This window comes from Bos taurus, chromosome 3 (genome assembly GCF_002263795.3).
Source record: "Bos taurus isolate L1 Dominette 01449 registration number 42190680 breed Hereford chromosome 3, ARS-UCD2.0, whole genome shotgun sequence".
NCBI lineage: Eukaryota > Metazoa > Chordata > Mammalia > Artiodactyla > Bovidae > Bos > Bos taurus.
Genome location: NC_037330.1, coordinates 94,118,595 through 94,140,256, shown reverse-complemented (window position 1 = coordinate 94,140,256; position 21,662 = coordinate 94,118,595). Strand labels below are relative to the sequence as shown.

At 38.9% G+C, this 21,662-nt stretch overlaps 1 protein-coding gene across 4 annotated transcripts in view; it reads left to right on the top strand.

Moving 5' to 3' along the window:
- Nucleotides 1–8,858: 8,858 nt before the first annotated feature.
- The window catches only part of ZFYVE9 (zinc finger FYVE-type containing 9), a 118,234-nt gene continuing 105,430 nt past the window's right edge, over nucleotides 8,859–21,662 (top strand). For 3 of the 4 annotated variants that reach the window (XM_024990137.2, XM_024990136.2, XM_024990135.2), the window contains exon 1: nucleotides 8,877–8,965. The gene's annotated coding sequence lies outside the window, so the exon portion shown is untranslated. Of the gene's footprint in view, nucleotides 8,966–21,662 lie in introns of all 4 variants that reach the window. The other variant, XM_024990134.2, reaches the window with a different exon arrangement.

Genomic DNA, 21,662 nt, shown 5'->3' with positions numbered 1-21,662 from the left:
GGAAAGAATCTGCCTGCTAGTGCAAGAGATGCAGGTTCGATCCCTGGGTCTGGAAGATGTCCTGGAGAAGGAAATGGCAACCCACTCCAGTATTCTTGCCTGGGAAATCTCATGAACAGAGGTGGGCTGCTGTCCCTGAGGTCACAAAGAGCCAGACAGGACTGAGCAACAGAGCATGCATGCATGCATATGTGTCATGCCCTGGCTTAAAGAGAATGAAGACATAGTTGTTTTCTCAGTGAATTCACAGTCCAACGGGGAAGACAGACAGGATTACTCACAATGTAAATTAATTTGGTCTGTGCTGCCATTAGTAAAGAGATGAATGAAAAGAACATAGGGTAACTCTTCTAAAACAGATTGTAGAGAATGGAGGAAGGCTTCCCAGGTTGAGCTGAAGTGAACCGAACCTTGGTAATGCAAGTTAGGCAAATCAAAAGTAGTTCAACATAGGTATAGAACACGCAATGATAGAGAAGCTTGGTAGAGCGTCTCACAAGAAATATTGGTAGTTTGGTATGATTGGAGCTTTGGAAAGTAGTGAAAGACCAAGTTCTGAAGGGATCTGTATACCATGCTGAAAAACTACACTTCATTCTTGGGGGAAAGGAGGAAGAGGATCCATTCAGTTAGCTAGGAAAGTACAATCAATCAGGCTAGTATATATGGTAGCAAATGAAGACCCATCATTGTGACATCCAGAGATATGTCCATTAAATAGGTGAGGTGGAGAGCTATTTAAATATTTTTAAGCAGAAAAATAACATGACCCGATTTTCTTTTAAAAAGTTACTTTGGTAAGACTATGAGAGGATATATTTTTTAGACAAAAGGAGATAGTGACATTAGTATGGAAACTATACTGAACCAATCTGGATGAGAACTAATGAGGGCCTAAACTAAGGCAGTTGTAGAAATAGAAGGAGGGGATACAGTTAGGAGCCACTGATTTGGAATCCTTGCCATGCTATACTTAATTAATTATGCTATGTATTTTTAATACCTACTTTATGACAAGCACTGTGCTGAAGTATTGGTATAAAGAGATGAATAAAAAGGGCTTCCTTTCTTGAGTGGCTTCCTTTCTTGAGTGGCTTATTGTTCAGTGGGGTGTAACAGGTTTATAAAGAGAGAAATTACTGTGTAATGTGAAAAGTGTTATTGATATAAATGTATTTTGAGAATGTAGAGAATTAAGTGACTGTTAATGTCACATTGGGAGGTGACATTGAACAGAATATTGAAGGATACTTTTTTTATCCAGAATAAAAAAGATACTTTTTTCTGTGTATATTAAACTGTATTTAAGGCACTTTATACTGTATTTTGGCGAAGGCAATGGCACCCCACTCCAGTACTCTTGCCTGGAAAATCCCATGAATGGAGGAGCCTGGTAGGCTGTAGTCCATGGGGTCGCTAAGAGTCGGACATGACTGAGCGACTTCCCTTTCACTTTTCACTTTCATGCATTGGAGAAGGAAATGGCAACTCACTCCAGTGTTCTTGCCTGGAGAATCCCAGGGACAGGGGAGCCTGGTGGGCTTCCATCTATGGGGTTGCATGGAGTCGGACATGACTGAAGCGACTTAGCAGCAGCAGCAGCATACTGTATTTTATAGTGTATGTCTGTGCATTTACTGAATTTCTTTTGTTCCTTCCAAAAAGCCGTTCTGTGATGCCATAAGTCAGTGCACTAATATTTGCATTATAGGGGTCCTAGAAGGAGAACAGAGAGAGAAAGGGCCTGAAAGATAGTAGCTGAAAACTTCCCAAACTTGGGAAAGAAAACAGTCACATAAGTATATATAGAATCTCATATTCGGTGAATCCAAAGAGGAACACACCAAGACATATTGTATTAAAATGACAAAAAATAAAGAGAGAATATTAAAAGCAGCAAGGGAAAAGCAAAAAGTAACATACAAGGAAACTCCTAATAAGGCTATCAGTTTCAGCAGAAACTGTAGGCTAGAAGGGAGTGACAGGATATATTCAAAGTGATGAAAGGGAAAAGCTTAAAATCAATAATAATACCTTACCGGCAGAGATCAAAAGCTTTATGGACAAGAAAAAGTTAAAAGAGTTCAGCACCACCAAACCAGCTTTGCAACAAATGTTAAAACAACTTCTCTAGGCAAAAAAGAAAAGGCCACAACTAGAAACAAGAGAGTTATGAAATGAAAAGACTCAAAAAAAAAAAAAAGAAAAGAAAAGACTCACCGTCAAAGGCAGACATACAGTAAAAATAGTGTATCATCCACACACGAAACTAGTAGGGAGGTTAAACGACAAACGTGGTAAAATCATCTGTATCCACAATAAGCCGTTGTGGATATCAAATGCAGTAATTGTGAAGGGAAGAGAATACAAATGCATGGTATTTTTTTCCCCACAATAATAAAGATGTTTATCAGTTTTCACAGTCAATAACCAGACAAGAAATAGAAGATAATTACAGTTGCAAGCCATAATGGGAACATGATTAACCTAACAGTATAAAATAATTACATACAATTTGGGAGGAGGGTCAAGCAGTGTGATGTGATAAGTAGAAGTGCATACATGCACATGTTTTCATCTGCCCAGCCAGTCTGTGTCTTTAGGTTGGTGCATTTAATCCATTTACATTTAAGCTAATTGATATGTATAATCAAATAAGCAACCTAACCATACATCTAAAGAAACTATAGAAAGAACAAACAAAACCAAAGTTAGTAAAGGGAAAGAAAATAAAGTTCAGAGCAGAAGTAAATGAAATAGAAATGAAGAAAACAGAAAAGATCAAGGAAAGTAAAAGTTGGTTCTTTGAAAAGATAAACAAAATTGATAAAGCTTTAGCTAGACTTCATCAAGAAAAAAAGGGAAAGAGCTCAAATCAATAAAATTAGAAATTAAAAAGGAGAAGCCACAGCAGACACACAAAAAAATACAAAGGATCATAAGAGACTATTACAAGTATCTATATGCCAATAAAATGGGCAACCTGAAAGAAATGGACAAATTCGTAGGAAGATACCATCTCCCAATACTGAACCAAAAAGAACTAGAAAATATGAACAGACCAGTCACAAGTCCTGAAATTGAAACTGTGATGTAAAAACTCCCAAGAAACGAAAGTACAGGACAAGATGGCTTCACAGATGAATTCTATCAAACATTTAGAGAAAAGCTAATACCTGTCCTTCTGAAATTGTTCCAGAAAATTGCAGAGGAATGAACACTTGCAAACTCATTCTATAAGGCCACCATCACCCTAGTACCAAAACCAGACAAGGATATCATAAAAAAGGAAAATTACAGACCAATACCACTATGGTGAACATAACTGCAAAAATCCTCAACAAAATACTGGCAAACTAAAATCCAATAATGCATTAGAATGATAATATACCATGGTCAAGTGGGATTTATCCCAATGACGTAGGGATTTTTCCATATTTGCAGATCAGTCAGTGTAATACACCACATTAAACTGAAGAGTAAAAAGCTTATGCTCATCTCAATAGATGCAGAAAAAGCTTCAGATGAAATCCAGCATTCATTTATGTTAAAAAAAAAAAAAAAACAGCTCTCCAAAAACAGGCATTGAGGAACATATCTCAACATGAATCAGGCCATATCTGACAAATCCACAGTTAACATTATACTTAATGGTAAAAAGCTGAAACCATTTCCTCTAAGATCAGGAACATTTGAAACTGAGGATGCCCAGTCTCACCATTCTTATCCAACATAGTTTGAAGTCCTACCCATAGCAGTCAGAAGAAAAAGAAAAGGAATAGAAAGTGGAAAGGAAGAAGTGAAACTGTCACTGTTTTCAAGTGACATAATACTATACACAGAATATCCTAAAAAACACCACCAGAAAATTACTAGAGTTTATCAACGAATTCAGTAAAGTTGTAAGATATAAAATTAATACATAGAAATCTGTTGCATTTCTGTACACTAACAATGAAATAGCAGAAAGAAAAATTCAGGAAATGATCCCATACCCACTCCAGTATTCTTGGGCTTCCCTTGTAACTCATTTGGTAAAGAGTCTGCCTGCAATGTGGGAGACCTGGGTTCAGTCCTTGGGTTGGGGAGATCCCCTGGAGAAGGAAAACACTACCCACTCCAGTATTCTGGCCTGGAGAATTCCATGGACTGTATAGTCCATGGGCTTGCAAAGAGTCAGACATGACTGAGCGACTTTCACTTTCAGCATTGTATCAAAGAGAATAAAATACCTAGGTATAAACCTCCTTGAGGAGGCAGAAGACCTGCACTTGGAAAACTTGTGAGATATTGGTGAAAGAAATTGAAGACAACATAAAGAGATGGAAACATATATTGTATTCTGGAATTGGAATGACTGATATTGTTAAAATGATCATACCACCCAAGGCAATCTATAGTTACAATGCAATCCGTATCAAAATACTGATGGTGTTTTTCACAGAACTAAAACAAATAATTTTAAAAATTGCATGGAAACACAAAAGAACCTAACTAGCCAAAACAATCTTGAGAAAGACGAATGGAGCCAGTGGAATCAGTCTCCCTGACTTCAGACTATACTACAAAGCTATGGTAACCAAAACAATAGGAACTGGCACAAAAACAGACTTATAGATCAATGAAACAAGATGGAAAGCCCAGAAATAAACCCATGCACATATGGTCAAAGGAGGCGAGAATATACAGTGGAGAAGACAGTCTCTTCAGTAAATGATGCTGGGAATATTGGACAGCTACATGTAGAAGAATGAAATTAGAACATTCTTTAATATCATATACAAAAATAAACTTAAAATAGATTAATGACTTAAATGCAAGGCTGGATGTTATTAAATTTCTAGAGGAAAGCATAGGCAGAACATTCTTTGACATAAATTGCAACAATATTTTTTTGGATTCATCTCCTAAAGTAAAGGAAACAAAAGTAAGTAAATAGGATCTAATTAAGATTAAAAGCTTTTGCACAGCAAGGGAAACCATCAACAAAATGAAAAGACAACCTACTGAATGGGCGAAAGTATAAACAGCTCATAAAATTTAACATAAAGGCAACCTGCTTTAAAAATGGGCAGAAGAATTAAATAGCCAAAGTGGAAATACAGATGGCCAACAGGCACATGAAAAGATGCTCAACATCATTAATCATCAGGAAATGCAAATAAAAACCATAATGTGATATCAGGACACATTCTGAGTATGCGTGTCTTTTTACTGTGATGCAAGTCCAATGATATTATGTAACTCTCAAAAATCATAGGTTTGTCAGAATGACTGTTATTGAAAAGACACAAATAATATGTGTTGGGGAGGGTGTGGAGGAGAAGGAACCCTTCTACACTGTTGGTGGGAATGTTAATTGGTACAGCCACTGTGAAAACAGTATGGAGTTTTCTCAAAGAACTAAAGATAGAATTTCCATATGACTCAGCAGTTCCACTCTTAAGTTATATATATGAAAAAGACAAAAACACTATTTCAAAAAGATACATGCATCTCAATGTTCATAGCAGTGTTATTTATAATTACCAAGATTAAAACAACCTAAGTGTACATCAGTAGATAAATGCATAAAGAACATGTGGTATAGATGTATATTGGAATACTGCTGCTGCTAAGTCGCTTCAGTCGTGTGCGACCCCATGGACTGCAACCTACCAGGCTCCTCCGTCCATGGGATTTTCCAGGCAAGAGTACTGGAGTGGGGTGCCATTGCCTTCTCAGCAATAAAAGAGAATGAAATATTGCCATTTACAGCAACAAGGATAGACTTGGAGGATGTTATGCTAAATGAAATAAGTCGGAGAAAGATACTATAGGTTACCACTTATATGTAGAATCTAAGAAATATAGCAAATTAGCAAATATAACAAAAAAAGAAACACAGAATAAACTTGTGGTTCCCAGGGGGAGAGAGACGGGGCAATGTAGAGGTCACGAAGTGGAAGGTATTAATACATACTATTGAGTGTAAGATAGGCTCAAGGATGTATTGTACAACATGGAGAATATAGCTGATATTTTGTAATAACTATAAATGGAAAGTAGGCTTTTAAAATTATCTAAATTAAATAATAAAATAAATGTAAAAATAAGCTATAAAAAAGAGAAAAAGTAAAGGATTTAAAACAAAGACTATAAATTACCTGCAGAGGGAGCTGTGATCAGAAGCAAGTGAGTACCACCATAGATGTGGAGGCTTTAGGGATCTCTAAAGGCTTAGGTGAGGTGTGGTGTTGAAAACAGGATTGGTTGGAAGTCTGTGCTACGAGTGGTTAATTTTGCAGGTATTCCACCTTATCTTTTGTAGTCAAGTAACTTTCCTTCTTGTCCTGCAGGAGACTAGAGGTTTATCTTCTGGTAGAATTGAATTGTGAAAGCTTTCAACTGAAGGATGTGGGGCATATCAGAAAGGTGAAGATGAGATATAGGGTTGAAAGTAGACTAACTAAGGAAAGTGTAGTGTGAAGTTATAAATGTGAAGTTGAGAGGTGTCACCATCTCGTGTGGGTTTTCCTTTAGCCTTGTTTAAACTGCTTAGGAGAATGTATAGAGTAGGTAGATGGTTGAATTTAACCAGGCTTGAGATTTTACCAGCTGAGGCTAGAAGATCAGAGGGATCCGGAAGGAAAACCTATGTTATTTAAGACAGTTACATCATATTATTGGACTTGCCTCACACGTTAAAATAGACACACATACTCAGAATTTGACTTTGAATTTAGATATATATATATTTTTTTTTTTAATTTTAGCTAGTTATTAAAATTATTACTTTGGCCTCATTCTCATTTTGACTTTGGAACTTCTATCCTATACAGCCCTTACATACTTCTGGTATGATTTTATCCCTTATTTGATAGATGGAAGTTGTTTCTTAGCATCAGTAGCTCTTCTCATTTAGAGTATATAGCATGTATATATTTTTCCAAGTTCTCAAGACAGGAAAATCTTTCATCAGTGATTTTCTTTCCACTTTTTAAAATTGTTCTCTGGAACCTTGAATTCCTGGCCTTTTAGAATCAGTTCAGTTCAGTCGCTCAGTCGTGTCCGACTCTTTGCAACCCCATGAATCGCAGCACGCCAGGCTTCCCTGTCTATCACCAACTCCTGGAGCTTACTTAAACTCATGTCCATCGAGTTGGTGGTGCCATTCAACCATCTCATCCTCCGTCATCCCCTTTTCCTTCCGCCTTCAATCTTCCCCAGCATCAGGGTCTTTTCCAATGAGTCAACTCTTTGCATTAGGTGGCCAAAGTATTGGAGTTGCAGCTTCAGCATCATTCCTTCCATGAATATTTAGAACTGGTTTCCTTTAGGATGAACTGGTTGGATCTCCTTGCAGTCCAAGGGACTCCTCCAAGAGTCTTCTCCAATACCACAATTCAAAAGCATCAATTCTTCAGTGCTCAGCTTTCTTAATAGTCCAACTCTCACATCCATACATGACTCTTGGAAAAACCATAGCCCTAACTAGACTTTGTTGGCTAGGATCTTTGTTGGCAAAGTGATGTCTCTGCTTTTTAATATGCTGTCCAGGTTGGACATAGCTTTCCTTCCAAGGAGCAAGCGTCTTTTAATTTCATGGCTGCAGTCACCATCTGCAGTGATTTTGGAGCCCAAAAAAGTAAAATCTCTCACTGTTTCCATGTTTTCCCATCTATTTGCCATGGAGTGATCAGACCGGATGCCATGATCTTAGTTTTCTGAAAGTTGAGTTTTAAGCCAACCTTTTCACTCTCCTCTTTCACTTCCATCAAGAGGCTCTTTAGTTCTTCTTCATTTTCTGCCTTCAGGGTGGTGTTGTCATCTGCGTACTGAGGTTATTGATATTTCTCCTAGCAATCTTGATTCCAGCTTATGCTTCATCCAGTCCAACATTTCTCATGATGTACTCTGCATATAAGTTAAATAAGCAGGGTGACAATATACAGCCTTTATGCACTCCTTTCCCAATTTGGAACCAGTCTGTTCTAACTGTTGCTTCTTGACCTGAATATAGATTTCTCAGGAAGCAGGTCAGGTGGTCTGGTATTCCCATCTCTTTCAGAATTTTCCACAGTTTGTTGTGATCCACAAAGCCAAAGACTTATGCTTTGGCCTTTTTGAATACTTATCATTTTAGTAAGCACATCATTTTCACATCAGATAGTAGAATTACATTTGAAATAATGTCAGAAAAATTTCTTTTATTGCCAGATAACTTTAAAATTAAGTGCTGTTTATTAGGTCATGTCTAGGATACTCTTCTATTTTGAAACTGTTTTGATCATAGGTTAGATATTTTATACAGATAATATGAGATACTTAGTTTTATTCTGATTAGTTTCAACTGCTAATCCGTTGCTTCTAAGCAGCGGAGAGAGGCTGAAATCATAAGGGACTCCATTTGGAGGAGAAACAGTTGTTTGGCATTAAAAAATCTTAACAGAAATCTTTTGATCTCAGTTTAAAAATTCTGTATATACAGGAAAAAAATCACTAACAGAGGACTTTATTGTGAAGCAGCAGTTTTGTTAGCTTTGGATTCGTGGAAGGCCTGTTGAAATATAAATAAATAGTGTTTTTATGAATTACCATAGTCATTGGATAGAAAGTACCTGCCTTTGATCTTTCACTTTGTATTACTCATTGAAAATAAGAAGCGTGTGGAAATTCTTAACTATTCTTTGAAACATTTAACTTTGGGCCTTTTTAGACAGTACAATGTGTCTGCTGCTACATTCCATGCTGGCCAGGTCTTTGAATCTGAAGATATAATTGCAATAGCTTTTATTTGTCTAGCTATGATAGATTGATATGAAGAAAAATGGGGCTTATTGCTTTAGCAGGTATAATGAGCAATGTGTTCTTTCTTTAGGATCAGACAGAGCACACTGAAGCAGCAGGACTGGCTGGTAGTACAGCAAGCACCATGAGTGAACACACAGAAGCTCGCTCCTTACCACGTGTGTAAAGGAAAAAGGTAAGAAATCCAGTGACCTTATTTCTCTTGAGAGCTTGAACTTGAGAAAACAAATAGCTTTATAGAAGCTAATGCTCATGAATATATATTCTAATTGCTTCATTTATGAAACTGTCTCTTATTAAATCAGGAATATTGCTTTTTCTACAAAAAGATTTGGCTTAAGTCCAGGGAAAAAGGATGTTTTAAAATTCCTATTGAATTACATCAAAATGCTAATTTCTCTACCAGTGCTTGGCTTCTTCCTTTCAGAGTCAACTTCTACCTTGGGCATAGACAGGTAATTTCAGCATGACAAAGAGCATGGACTTGAGCAATATTATTAAGAGAAAATCTACCCAATTAATTGGTATATCTACCCAATTAATGTTATGAATATTTCTTAGTCAATCGCACAAGTGTTAAATAGTTAAATCTTACTTTAGGATAAGGAAACAGAAATACAGATTTAATTACACTTTTTTATTTTGTATGTTTAGACTAGTTCTGAAGAGCAATCATTTCCAGCAGAAAATTGGAAGTATTTTATTAATTCTGATAGAGCAAGACTTCTTAATCATTGACATTTTTCTGACTAGGAATCTTTGTTTTCTTTCAAGTCTTATGATTATTTAATGCGTAGAACATGGTGGTGGGAAGGGAAGGTATGTGGGTGAGATTGGTTTCAGAGACTCATTATGCCATTCACTGTTGGAGTGTTGTGTGCTCTGGCTGAGTGCTCCGATTTTCCATGTAAGCTTCAAGGATAGAGGCATGGGTCTGGCAGACTGAGTTCTTAAGGCACCTAGCAGTAGTACTTTCCTCACCAAAACTTCTGGACTTGGAGTTGGCTAGGTATTTCTTGTCCCCTAGCTTTCTCACATGAGTGTGAGAGAAGAGTGCTTCTGTCTGCCTTCATCTGGCAAAATCTTCTTTTTCAGGCATCTCCTCTTTAGGAAGTTTTCAACCCACTGCAAAGACCATCAATAATAATAAATAATAATTAGTCAGCAATAATAAATTATTGGAGTATTTCTTATAGTAGCCCATCCTACCCCAAATAATATACCCCTGCTCTAGTCTGATTTGGATTCCCATCTTCTTTGGCTCCATAGTACCCAGTGCATATATTAATATCAATTAGTATATATCACAGTATTTCATATTTTAAGTCTACTTATCCATCTTCTATAAAACATTGGGTACTGTTAGGTCAAGGACATTGTCTTACTGTCATTGTAACCTAATGATTAAAACAGTGTCTGATACATAGTAGATGCTCAGGAATATTTTATGCATGAATGCACACATGTTCATTGTAATTAGTATATAGCATAGAGGAAGTAACAGTGAAGGAGACACCCGAAGAGCAATCAGATAAGTGCTGTAAAAGTTAGACCCTTAAGACTGAGATTCAAGACAGTGTCTAAAAGATCTCTGGTCAATAGAATAAAAAAGAAGAGATCCTCAGGAAGAAACTGTACTGAATTAAATAATCATATTCATCTTTGAGATGTACCATTACCCTTAAACAACATGTGGGTGAGGGGGTGCTGACTCTCCGTGCATTGGAAAGTCTGCATATAACCTATAATCAACTCTATATACATTCAGTTCAGTTCAGTTCAGTCGCTCACTTGTGTCCGACTCTTTGCGACCCCATGAATTGCAGCACGCCAGGCCTCCCTGTCCATCACCATCTCCCAGAGTTCACTCAAACTCATATCCAAGGAATCGGTGATGTCATCCAGCCATCTCATCCTCTGTCGTCCCCTTCTCCTCCTGCCCCTAATCCCTCCCAACATCAGAGTCTTTTCCAATGAGTCAACTCTTCGCATGAGGTGGCCAAAGTACTGGAGTTTCAGCTTTAGCATCAGTCCTTCCAAAGAACACCCAGGACTGATCTCCTTTCGAATGGACTGGTTGGATCTCCTTGCAGTCCAAGGGACTCTCAAGAGTCTTCTCCAGCACCACAGTTGGAAAGCATCAATTCTTTGGCGCTCAGCTTTCTTCACAGTCCAACTCTCACATCCATACATGACCACTGGAAAAACCATAGCCTTGACTAGACGGACCTTTGTTGGCAAAGTAATGTCTCTGCTTTTCAATATGCTATCTAGGTTGGTCATAACTTTCCTTCCAAGGAGTAAGTGTCTTAATTTCCTGGCTGCAATCATCATCTGCAGTGATTTTGGAGCCCAAAAAAATAAAATCTGACACTGTTTCCACTGTTTCGCCATCTATTTGCCAGGAAGTGATGGGACCAGATGCCGTGATCTTCGTTTTCTGAATGTTGAGCTTTAAGCCCACTTTTTCACTCTCTTCTTTCACTTTCATCAAGAGGCTCTTTAGTTCCTCTTCACTTTCTGCCATAAGGGTGGGGTCATCTGCATATCTGAGGTTATTGATCTTTCTCCCAGCAATCTTGATTCCACCTCGTGCTTCTTCCAGCCCAGCGTTTCTCATGATGTACTCTGCATATAAGTTAAATAAGCAGAGTGACAATATATAGCCTTGACGTACTCCTTTTCCTATTTGAAACCAGTCTGTTGTTCCATGTTCAGTTCTAACTGTTGCTTCCTGACCTGGATATAGGTTTCTCAAGAGGCATGTCTGGTGGTCTGGTATTCCCATCTCTTTCAGAACTTTCCACAGTTTATTGTGATCCACACAGTCAAAGGCTTTGGCATAGTCAATAAAGCAGAAATAGATGTTTTTCTGGAACTCTCTTGCTTTTTCCATGATCCAGCGGATGTTGGCAATTAGATCTCTGGTTCATCTGCCTTTTCTAAAACCAGCTTGAACATCTGGAAGTTCACAGTTCACGTATTGCTGAAGTCTGGCTTGGAGAATTTTGAGCATTACTTTACTAGCGTGTGAAATGAGTGCAGTTGTGTGGTAGTTTGAGCATTCTTTGGCATTGCCTTTCTTTGAGATTGGAATGAAAACTGACCTTTTCCAGTCCTGTGGCCACTGCTGAGTTTTCCAGATTTGCTGGCATATTGAGTGCAGCACTTTCACAGCATCATCTTTCAGGATTTGAAATAGCTCCACTGGAATTCCATCACGTCCACTAGCTTTGTTCGTAGTCATGCTTTCTAAGGCCCACTTGACTTCACATTCCAGGATGTCTGGCTCTAGATGAGTCATCACACCATCGTGATTATCTTGGTCATGAAGATCTTTTTTGTACAGTTCTTCTGTGTATTCTTGCAATCTCTTCTTAATATCTTCTGCTTCTGTTAGGTCCATACCATTTCTGTCCTTTATCGAGCCCATCTTTGCATGAAATGTTCCCTTGGTATCTCTAATTTTCTTGAAGAGATCTCTAGTCTTTCCCATTCTGTTGTGTTCTTCTATTTCTTTGCATTGATCACTGAGGAAGGCTTTCTTATCTCTCCTTGCTTTTCTTTGGAACTTTGCATTCAGATGCTTATATCTTTCCTTTTCTCCTTTGCTTTTCACTTCTCTTCTTTTCACAACTATTTGTAAGGCCTTCCCCAACAGCCATTTTTCTTTTTTGCATTTCTTTTCCATGGAGATGGTCTTGATCCCTGTCTCCTGTACAATGTCGCGAACCTCCTTCCATAGTTCATCAGGCACTCTGTCTATCAGATCTAGTCCCTTAAATCTATTTCTCACTTCCACTGTATAATCATAAGGAATTTGATTTAGGTCATACCTGAATGGTCTAGTGGTTTTCCCTACTTTCTTCAATTTCAGTCTGAATTTGGCAATAAGGAGTTCATGATCTGAGCCACAGTCAGCTCCTGGTCTTGTTTTTGCTGACTGTATAGAGCTTCTCCATCTTTGGCTGCAAAGAATATAATCAATCTGATTTCGGTGTTGACCATCTGGTGATGTTCACGTGTAGAGTCTTCTCTTGTGTTGTTGGAAGAGGGTGTTTGCTATGACCATTGTGTTCTCCTGGCAAACAAAACTCTATTAGTCTTTGCCCTGCTTCATTCCGTATTCCATGGCTAAATGTGCCTGTTACTCCAGGTGTTTCTTGACTTCCCACTTTTGCATTCCAGTCCCCTATAATGAAAAGGATATCTTTTTTGGGTGTTAGTTCTAAAAGGTCTTAGAGATCTTCATAGAACCGTTCAGCTTCAGCTTCTTCAGCGTTACTGGTTGGGGCATAGACTTGGATTACTGTGATATTGAATGGTTTGCCTTGGAAACGAACAGAGATCACTTCTGTCATTTTTGAGATTGCATCCAAGTACTGCATTTCTAACTCTTTTGTCGACCATCATGGCTACTCCATTTCTTCTAAGGGATTCCTGCCCACAGTAGTAGATATAATGGTCATCTGAGTTAAATTCACCCATTCCAGTCCATTTTAGTGCACTGATTCCTAGATGTTCACTCTTGCCATCTCCTGTTTGACTACTTCCAATTTGCCTTGATTCATGGACCTAACATTCCAGGTTCGTATGCAATATTGCTGTTTACAGCATCAGACCTTGCTTCTATCACCAGTCACATCCACAGCTGGGTATTGTTTTTGCTTTGGCTCCATCCCTTCATTCTTTCTGGAGTTGTTTCTCCACTGATCTCCAGTAGCATATTGGGCACCTACTGACCTGGGGAGTTCCTCTTTCAGTATTCTATCATTTTGCCTTTTCATACTGTTCTTGGAGTTCTCAAGGCAAGAATACTGAAGTGATTTGCCATTCCCTTCTCCAGTGGACCACATTCTGTCAGACCTTTCCACCATGACCTGCCCGTCTTGGATGGCCCCAAAGGGCATGGCTTAGTTTCATTGAGTTAGAGAAGGCTGTGGTCCTAGTGTGATTAGATTGACTAGTTTTCTGTGATTATGGTTTCAGTGTGTCTGCCCTCTGATGGCCTCTTGTAGCACCTACCGTCTTACTTGGGTTTCTCTTACCTTGGACATGGGGTATCTCTTCAGGGCTGCTCCAGCAAAGCACGGCCGCTGCTCCTTACCTTGGAGGAGGGGTGTCTCCTCACAGCCACCTCCTCTTGGCCCTCCTGCGCCCACACAGCCACCGCTCCTTGCTGCTGCTGCTGCTGCTAAGTCACTTCAGTCATGTCCGACTCTGTGTGACCCCATAGACGGCAGCCACCAGGCTCCCCCATCCCTGGGACTCTCCAGGCAAGAACACTGGAGTGGGTTGCCATTTCCTTCTCCAATGCAGGAAAGTGAAAAGTGAAAGTGAAGTCGCTCAGTCGTGTCCGACTCTTCTCGACCCCATGGACTGCAGCCTACCAGGCTCCTCTGTCCATGGGATTTTCCAGGCAAGAGTACTGGAGTGGGGTGCCATTGCCTTCTCCATGGACCCCTCTAAATTCTGGTAAACAGACAGTTTGGAGAATACCAAGTGGAAACTTGGAGAATTGTTATCTGAGGCAATTCAGGTTCTCCAGAGAAGACTATGACCCCAAAGCAGTTAGAAATGGCTCCGGCTGGAGTCTAACCAGACAGCAGAAGCCAGGGAGGGTAGCCTGGCCCATACCGCCCTCCCTCCTATATACGTAATTCTTCCATATCTGAGGTTCCGCATCCGTGGATTCTACCAACAGTGGATCATGTATTACTATAATATTTACTATTCAAAGAATCCATATATAGATAGACCCACATGGTTCAAACCCATGTTGTTCAATAATTATTTGTACATATATGATATTTAGTGACTTTCATTTTGAATAAGAGGTGGACATAAAGGGAGATAAGATTTGAACTCTCTGAAAGGTCCATCTTATACAATGAAAAGTCTGCTCCAAGATCGCAGGTTTTCCTTGGAAAATGAAACTAAAGAGGGTTAAGACTTGGGGACGTGAGACATAAGAGAGACCAAAGGATGAAGATCCAAAGTAAAAGCAGGAGGATAAAGGGAAATCCTATATATTAAAGAGAGACCCTTCCCATCTTCTGTTCTTCTTTCAGACAGTGACTACCTGGTATTACATCTTTATACCCCCTTATAGGAGATTATATGACTCTTCTCAGGAGTCCAAAGAAAAGACCTAGTTATACTGACATTTGGAGGTCTCCCAATGAAATAGCTTTGTTCTCCCCCAGTCACCATGCAGTGGAAGCCTTCCAGCTGAGAAGCCACACATGCAGAGCTTCCAATTGGCTTTTGGTACTTCATTTGTTCAATGTGAGGCATTTTAAGGAAAGCATCCAATGTGAAAGACAGAGATCAAAACACAAAACAGGAACTTTAGAGGAAATAGTATTGGAAACAGAAGGTTTAGGAAAAAGAAAAAAGGTCAGACCAAATTGTAGGTAATTACATTAAAGAAGTAAGAAAAGAATTATATCCATGAAGTAAGATCAAGATGTCATAAAAAGCATCAGAAAAAGAAAGTACCCTGGAAATTTAAAATATAATAGTTTTAGGGCATTTAAACTAAAAAAAAAAAAAACTATCTCAGGTTTATAGAAAATTTGCAAGTATAGTACAGAGAATTTTTTTCTTTGAACCATTTGAGAGTAAGTTGCTACCTGCATCCCCTGCCATGTTTGAAACTGTTCCTTTCAAAAAAGTATTTTGTACATAACTACAACACAGCCATCAAATTAGGGAATGAACTTTGATGCATTACCACCATCCAGTTGTCAGACCTTTCTCGTTTTGCCAGATGTGCAAATAATGTCCTTTTTGGTCAAGAGTACTGAGTTTCGGATCACATGTTTCATTTAGTTGGGAAACCAGCCAGTGTTTCATGCAGTTTCAGTCTGACCTCCCCACCCTGTTTTGGGAGTAAGCAAGAGTGTGTGTGCTCCCCGTGTGCTTCCCACAGCCCTTCTGTTAGTACCACCAGCCCTTCCACCAGCCAAGGGGACTTGTCTTCCTGGCATCGAACCCCTGGGCTGTGGCTCCCAGTATGTGCCTTCAGTAGCTCACTCCCCAGGGAGGTTCTCCACCCGTGAAATCCCCTTCCTCTTCTGAGTCCCCTCCCAAGCACACAGTCCCTGACCTGATCACTTTTGTTCCTTTCCTACCTGATTCCACGTGGATGTTTCCTATAGCCTTGGTTGTAGAAGAGTCTTTCTGCCAGTCTCCAGTTAGTGTTCAATGAGGTGATTCCACATGGAGATGTATTTTTGATGTGTTTTTGGAGGGAGGTGAATTCCACTGTTCTCCTGCTTCACTACCTTGATCTCTCTTCGGTAAACTTAATTTTTTTAAGAGCAGTTTTAGGTTCAGAGAAAAATTGAGCAAAGTACAGGGAGCTCCCATATACCTCATGTCACCCTACCCCACCCCCCAAATCCTCTCCCAACCTCCCCTAGTGAGGACATTGCTGTGTCCTTTTTATTGCGATCTGTCAGGGAGCATGAAGTTTGTTTGTCCCATTACTGATGATGTTCATTCACTCTGATCACTCATGAAAGGTGACATCTGCCAAGATTTGCTTCAGAAGTGACTCCTTTTTTTTGTAATTAGTATTTTTGTGGAGAGGAATTTTGAAACTATATAAACACCCCATTCCTCATTACACTTGGAATTCATTCATTTATGTTGTAAAGACTCATGGCTTTCTTTTTTTATCCAATGGTTATAATCTGTTGCTACCGTTGTTTACATTGATGTTTAGAATGTCTCTGGTTAGGTCAGTGAAATCTCCTTCAAGCTGATTTCTGTGTCCTTTGATATGTCCCCATCATTTTTGGACACTTCTTTTTTCTTTTTTGTTTAATTGAAATGTAATTCACATACCATACCATAAATTCACCCTTTTAAAATATATAGTTCAGTGGTTTCTATATATTTGCAGAGTCTTGGAGTCATTTCCACTATCTAATTCCAGAACATTTTCATCACTCCAAAAAGAAATCTTGTATCTGTTAGCAGTTACTCCCATTTCCCTCCAATTCCTCCCAGCTGCTGGCAACCCACTAATTTACTTTTTGTTTCTGTGCCTATTTTGGACATTTCATATAAATGGAATCATGTAATCTGTAGGTTTTTGTGTCTGCTTCTTTCAGTTACCATGATATTTTCAAGTTTCATCTATGTTATAGCATATAGCAATACTTTATCCATTTAAATTATCATACACTATTATATTCGGTTAATATATCATACCATGTTTTATTTATCCATTTATCAATTAATAGATCTTTGGATCATATTCAACTCTTGGTGTTATGAATAATGTTGTTCTGAGCATTCACAGATAAGTTTTTGTGTGAATGCATGCCAAAGCTTTTGACTGTGTGGATCACAATAAACTGTGGAAAGTTCTGAAAGTGATGGGAATACCAGACCACCTGACCTGCCTCTTGAGAAATCTGTATGCAGGTCAGGAAGCAACAGTAAGAACTGGACATGGAACAACAGACTGGTTCCAAATAGGAAAGGAAGTACGTCAAGGCTGTATATTGTCACCCTGCTTATTTAACTCATATGCAGAGTACATCATGAGAAACGCTGGACTGAAAGAAACACAAGCTGGAATCAAGATTGCCAGGAGAAATATCAATAACCTCAGATATGCAGATGACACCACCCCTATGGCAGAAAGTGAAGAGGAACTAAAGAGCCTCTTGATGAAAGTGAAAGAGGAGAGTGAAAAAGTGGGCTTAAAGCTCAACATTCAGAAAACGAAGATCATGGCATCTGGTCCCATCACTTCATGGGAAATAGATGGGGAAACAGTGGAAACAGTGTCAGACTTTATTTTTTGGGGCTCCAAAATCACTGCAGATGGTGATTGCAGCCAGGAAATTAAGACACTTGCTCCTTGGAAGGAAAGTTATGACCAACCTAGGTAGCATATTGAAAAGCAGAGACGTTACTTTGCCAACAAAGGTCCGTCTAGTCAAGGCTATGGTTTTTCCAGTGGTCATGTATGGATGTGAGAGTTGGACTGTGAAGAAAGCTGAGCGCCGAAGAATTGATGCTTTTGAACTGTGGTGCTGGAGAAGACTCTTGAGAGTCCCTTGGACTGCAAGGAGATCCAACCAGTCCATTCTAAAGGAGATCAGTCCTGAGTGTTCATTGGAAGGACTGATGCTAAAGCTGGAACTCCAATACTTTGGCCACCTCATATGAAGAGTTGACTCATTGGAAAAGACTGATGCTGGGAGGTATTGGGGGCAGGAGAAGGGGACAACAGAGGATGAGATGGCTGGATGGTATCACCGACTCGATGGACATGAGTCTGAGTGAACTCCAGGAGTTGGTGATGGACAGGGAGGCCTGGGGTGCTGCGATTCGCGGGGTCACAAAGAGTTGGACATGACTGAGCGACTGAACTGAACTGATGTTTTCATTTCTCTTGGAAATAAGCCTAGGAGTGGAATAGCTATGCCATGTGGTTAATTCTTTTTTACTTTTTGAGGAACTGCCAAACTGTTTTCCAAAGTTGCCACACCATTTTACTTTCTTCCCAGCTGTGTGTGAGGGTTTATGTTTCTCTCCATCCTCATCAAAGTTCTTATATTTTTTCTACTTTAGCTTTAGAATCAGACATTTTCCTGTGGAGCCCTTGCTTCTTTTAGTGAATAACAATATTCATAAATCAAATCTGGTGCTAGGTATGCTCATTGCTACATGGAGTGGAGGTGGGGATCTTCTGCTTCAAGGTTCTTTGAATATATGTGTACACACACACACACTTAGATCTGTGTTTATTGCCAGAAATATGTTTATTGAATACAAAAACTGTGTTTACTTACTACTATAAGTATGCTTATTGAAATCCATGAGCTCAAACTGACAACTCGGATTCCAAACCAACACTGCAGGGTTCTTTGTATTTTTCTCTTTTTCCACATGTACATTGCAGTGTTCTTTCTAGTTCTCAGTTTTCCCCTGTTTTAACCCCTTCTCCACCAGTGAGAAACCTTCTTCCTATTACCCTTTATGTCATTGCTTATCCGATGCATCCCTCTGCATGTAATCTGTGCCCTATCACTGTCTTCTCCCTTGGTCCTTCCAGTTCTGCTCAGGCTGTGACCTGCCACCCTGGACTGCCCTCTTATATCTCCTCCTCACCCTTCCTGCATGTGAAGCTATCTTACCCACTATGCTGTCTCTCTGCCAGACCATCCCCTTCATGTGGATGCCTTCCTCACCTCTCTGGGACTCTTAACAACCCACGCTGGGCTGTGCTGCACAGGCAGTTTCCTTCCTTCTTGGGGCTGTGACACATTATGCTGGGCCACCCCTACGTAAGGACATCTGCTTGCCATCTTGGGCTCTGACTCCCCCCATACACAGATGCCCTCTTCATCTGCTCCCTATTTATTGAACTGTTAATAATTTTTCCCTTTTATTTTTATTTTTTCAACCTTTTATTTTAAAGTAACTATAAATTCACAGGACATTGCAAAAATAATATAGTTTTTATGTATCCTTCATTTACAGTTTTTTTCATTTGTTACATCTTATGCAACTAGAGAAAATATAAAATCCAGGAAATTAGTATTTTATTTGTCCCTTCATCGGTTGATAGATATTTTGGTTGTTTCTACCCTTTTGCTCTTATGAAAAGTGCTGCTGTGTGCATATTCATGAATGTATATAGTTCTGTCCTGTTTATCACAGGCAGATTTGTGTAACCACCATTGCAATTAAAGATACAGCATGATTCTGTCACCACAGATATCTCCCTTGTGCTTCTCCTTTATTGTCATGTGAATTCTTCTCTCTCCACTGTCACATATTTAATGACTTCTTAAAATTAAAAACATTATTACAAGTCACAGGAAGAGAAGAGCTGAGCAAGGATAGAGATAAACCATGTTATGTTCATGAATGGGAAAACTTAGTATCATTATCAATCCTGAGGGAGGGGCAGGCTACGAATTCTAATTTCTGAAGGTTGATTTTACTGGCACTTTTTTCCATCGGGCACCATTGCTGAGTCTTGGGGCCACTTGGGGCAGTTTTTCCTTCAGCTCCTGGCTTTATGCAGAGAGCCCAGTCTGGCCCTCTGTAATGCAGAAACCTCTAGAAGTTTACAGCCAATGGTTCCCATCGTACTTTCTAGCTTTCAGATCCTGGGTCTGAAGGTTGATGTCTAGTTTTGTAACCTCCGTGACTGCTACCCTTCAGTTCTCACTCATTGCTGTGGCTTGATCGCTTATTTGTTAATGGCATGTTTCTTTCTTGGTTTTGAATTTCACTGTATGAACTCTTTAAAAATAATGTGTTTTATCTAGAATTTCTGTACTCTAAGTAGAAAGGAATGTTTTCCACCACAAGCTCAGTACACTTTTTTTCCTTTTCTTTTGAAAAATTTCAAGCCTGTAGAAAAGTTGAAGGAATAGTATAATGAAGAATATACAATGAAAGAACAGTACAGAAATATCCATCACCAGGTTCATTAATTTCTACCGTTTTGCCTCTTTCTTGAGCACTTTTCTCCTCTCCCCCTCACCCTTGCCACTCACTCACACTGACATTCACATATTTTTTTCCTGAATTATTTGAAAGTTAGTTGCAAATAACGTAACTTCCCCAAATAGATACAGTAGGTGTCTCCTAAGAGTAAAGACATTCTCCTACAAAATTTAAATACTTATCACATCCAGGAAAATGATTATTTATTCATTGTATCACTAATGTATAGTCCAAATTCCCCTGATTATCCCTTAAATGTCATTTTTTTGCTGTGTATTTTATATGTATATTTCCTTGATCCAGTTACTATTCATGCATAACATTTGGTTATTTCATTTCTTTAGTCTGTCTCAACTCAGAATTGAATACACTGAATTTTTTGAAGAATTCAGGACCGTTGTCTTAGAATGCCTCACATTCTACATTTGTCTAATTTTGCATGATTCAATTCATATTGAACAATTTGAGAAAGAATACCTTGTAGGTAAATGTTTTAAATTTATCGTATCACATCAGGAGATGCATATTGTCAGCTTGTTAAACTGTTGGTGATGCTAAACTTTTTCATTTGGTTAAGGGAGTGATTACTGCATCTTTTCACTGTAAATGTCCATTTTCTCCCTTGGGACTAATAAATCATCTATAGAATGATATTTTGAGGCATTGTGAAAATTTTCTTCCCCACTGTTTACCTAAAGGTTTTAGGTATCCATTTTTGATGCTTGCCTGAATCAGTAGTTATAATTGGAGTTCAATACAATTTCTTGAATGGCTGTTTATACTGTTTGTTTATTTCACAGGTGTTTATGAAATAGGTGCCACATTAGGTTCTGTGACAGTTACATGGTGAACACTGTCTAGGGGGTGTCTTGGGATTACAGCTCAGGGATGGAGCATTTGACTGCAGTTTAGTGGGTGCCTTGTGGTGTCTATGGTGTGGTGGGAGAGACTGACATTAATCAAATAATCACACCAATGTATATTTATAATAAGACTGTGATAATTATTATAAAGGGAAAGGTAAGGGTGCTTTGAGAGATTATAAGGAGATATCACCTTTTCTAGGGATTCAGGGAAGACTTCTTGTGAAAGTAGTATTTGAGTTAAGAACTAAAGATGTAGAGTTGGCCAAAAAGTTCCTTCAGGCTTTAAGTAAAAATAGAAGACACATTTTACATTTTCACCAGGAAATTTATTGAGTAACATATTTACTGTTTAGTTCTACTCCCCTTTGCCATTTTTTCTGGCAACTTGATAATTCCATCTTCTCAAAACTTTATCTCTTTGAGTAAAGAACTGTTCCAGGTGCCTTTTACAGTTTTCTGGGGAATTAAAATTTTTTCCATTAAGAAAGTTTTGTAAAGACTGAAATAAATAGAAATTCA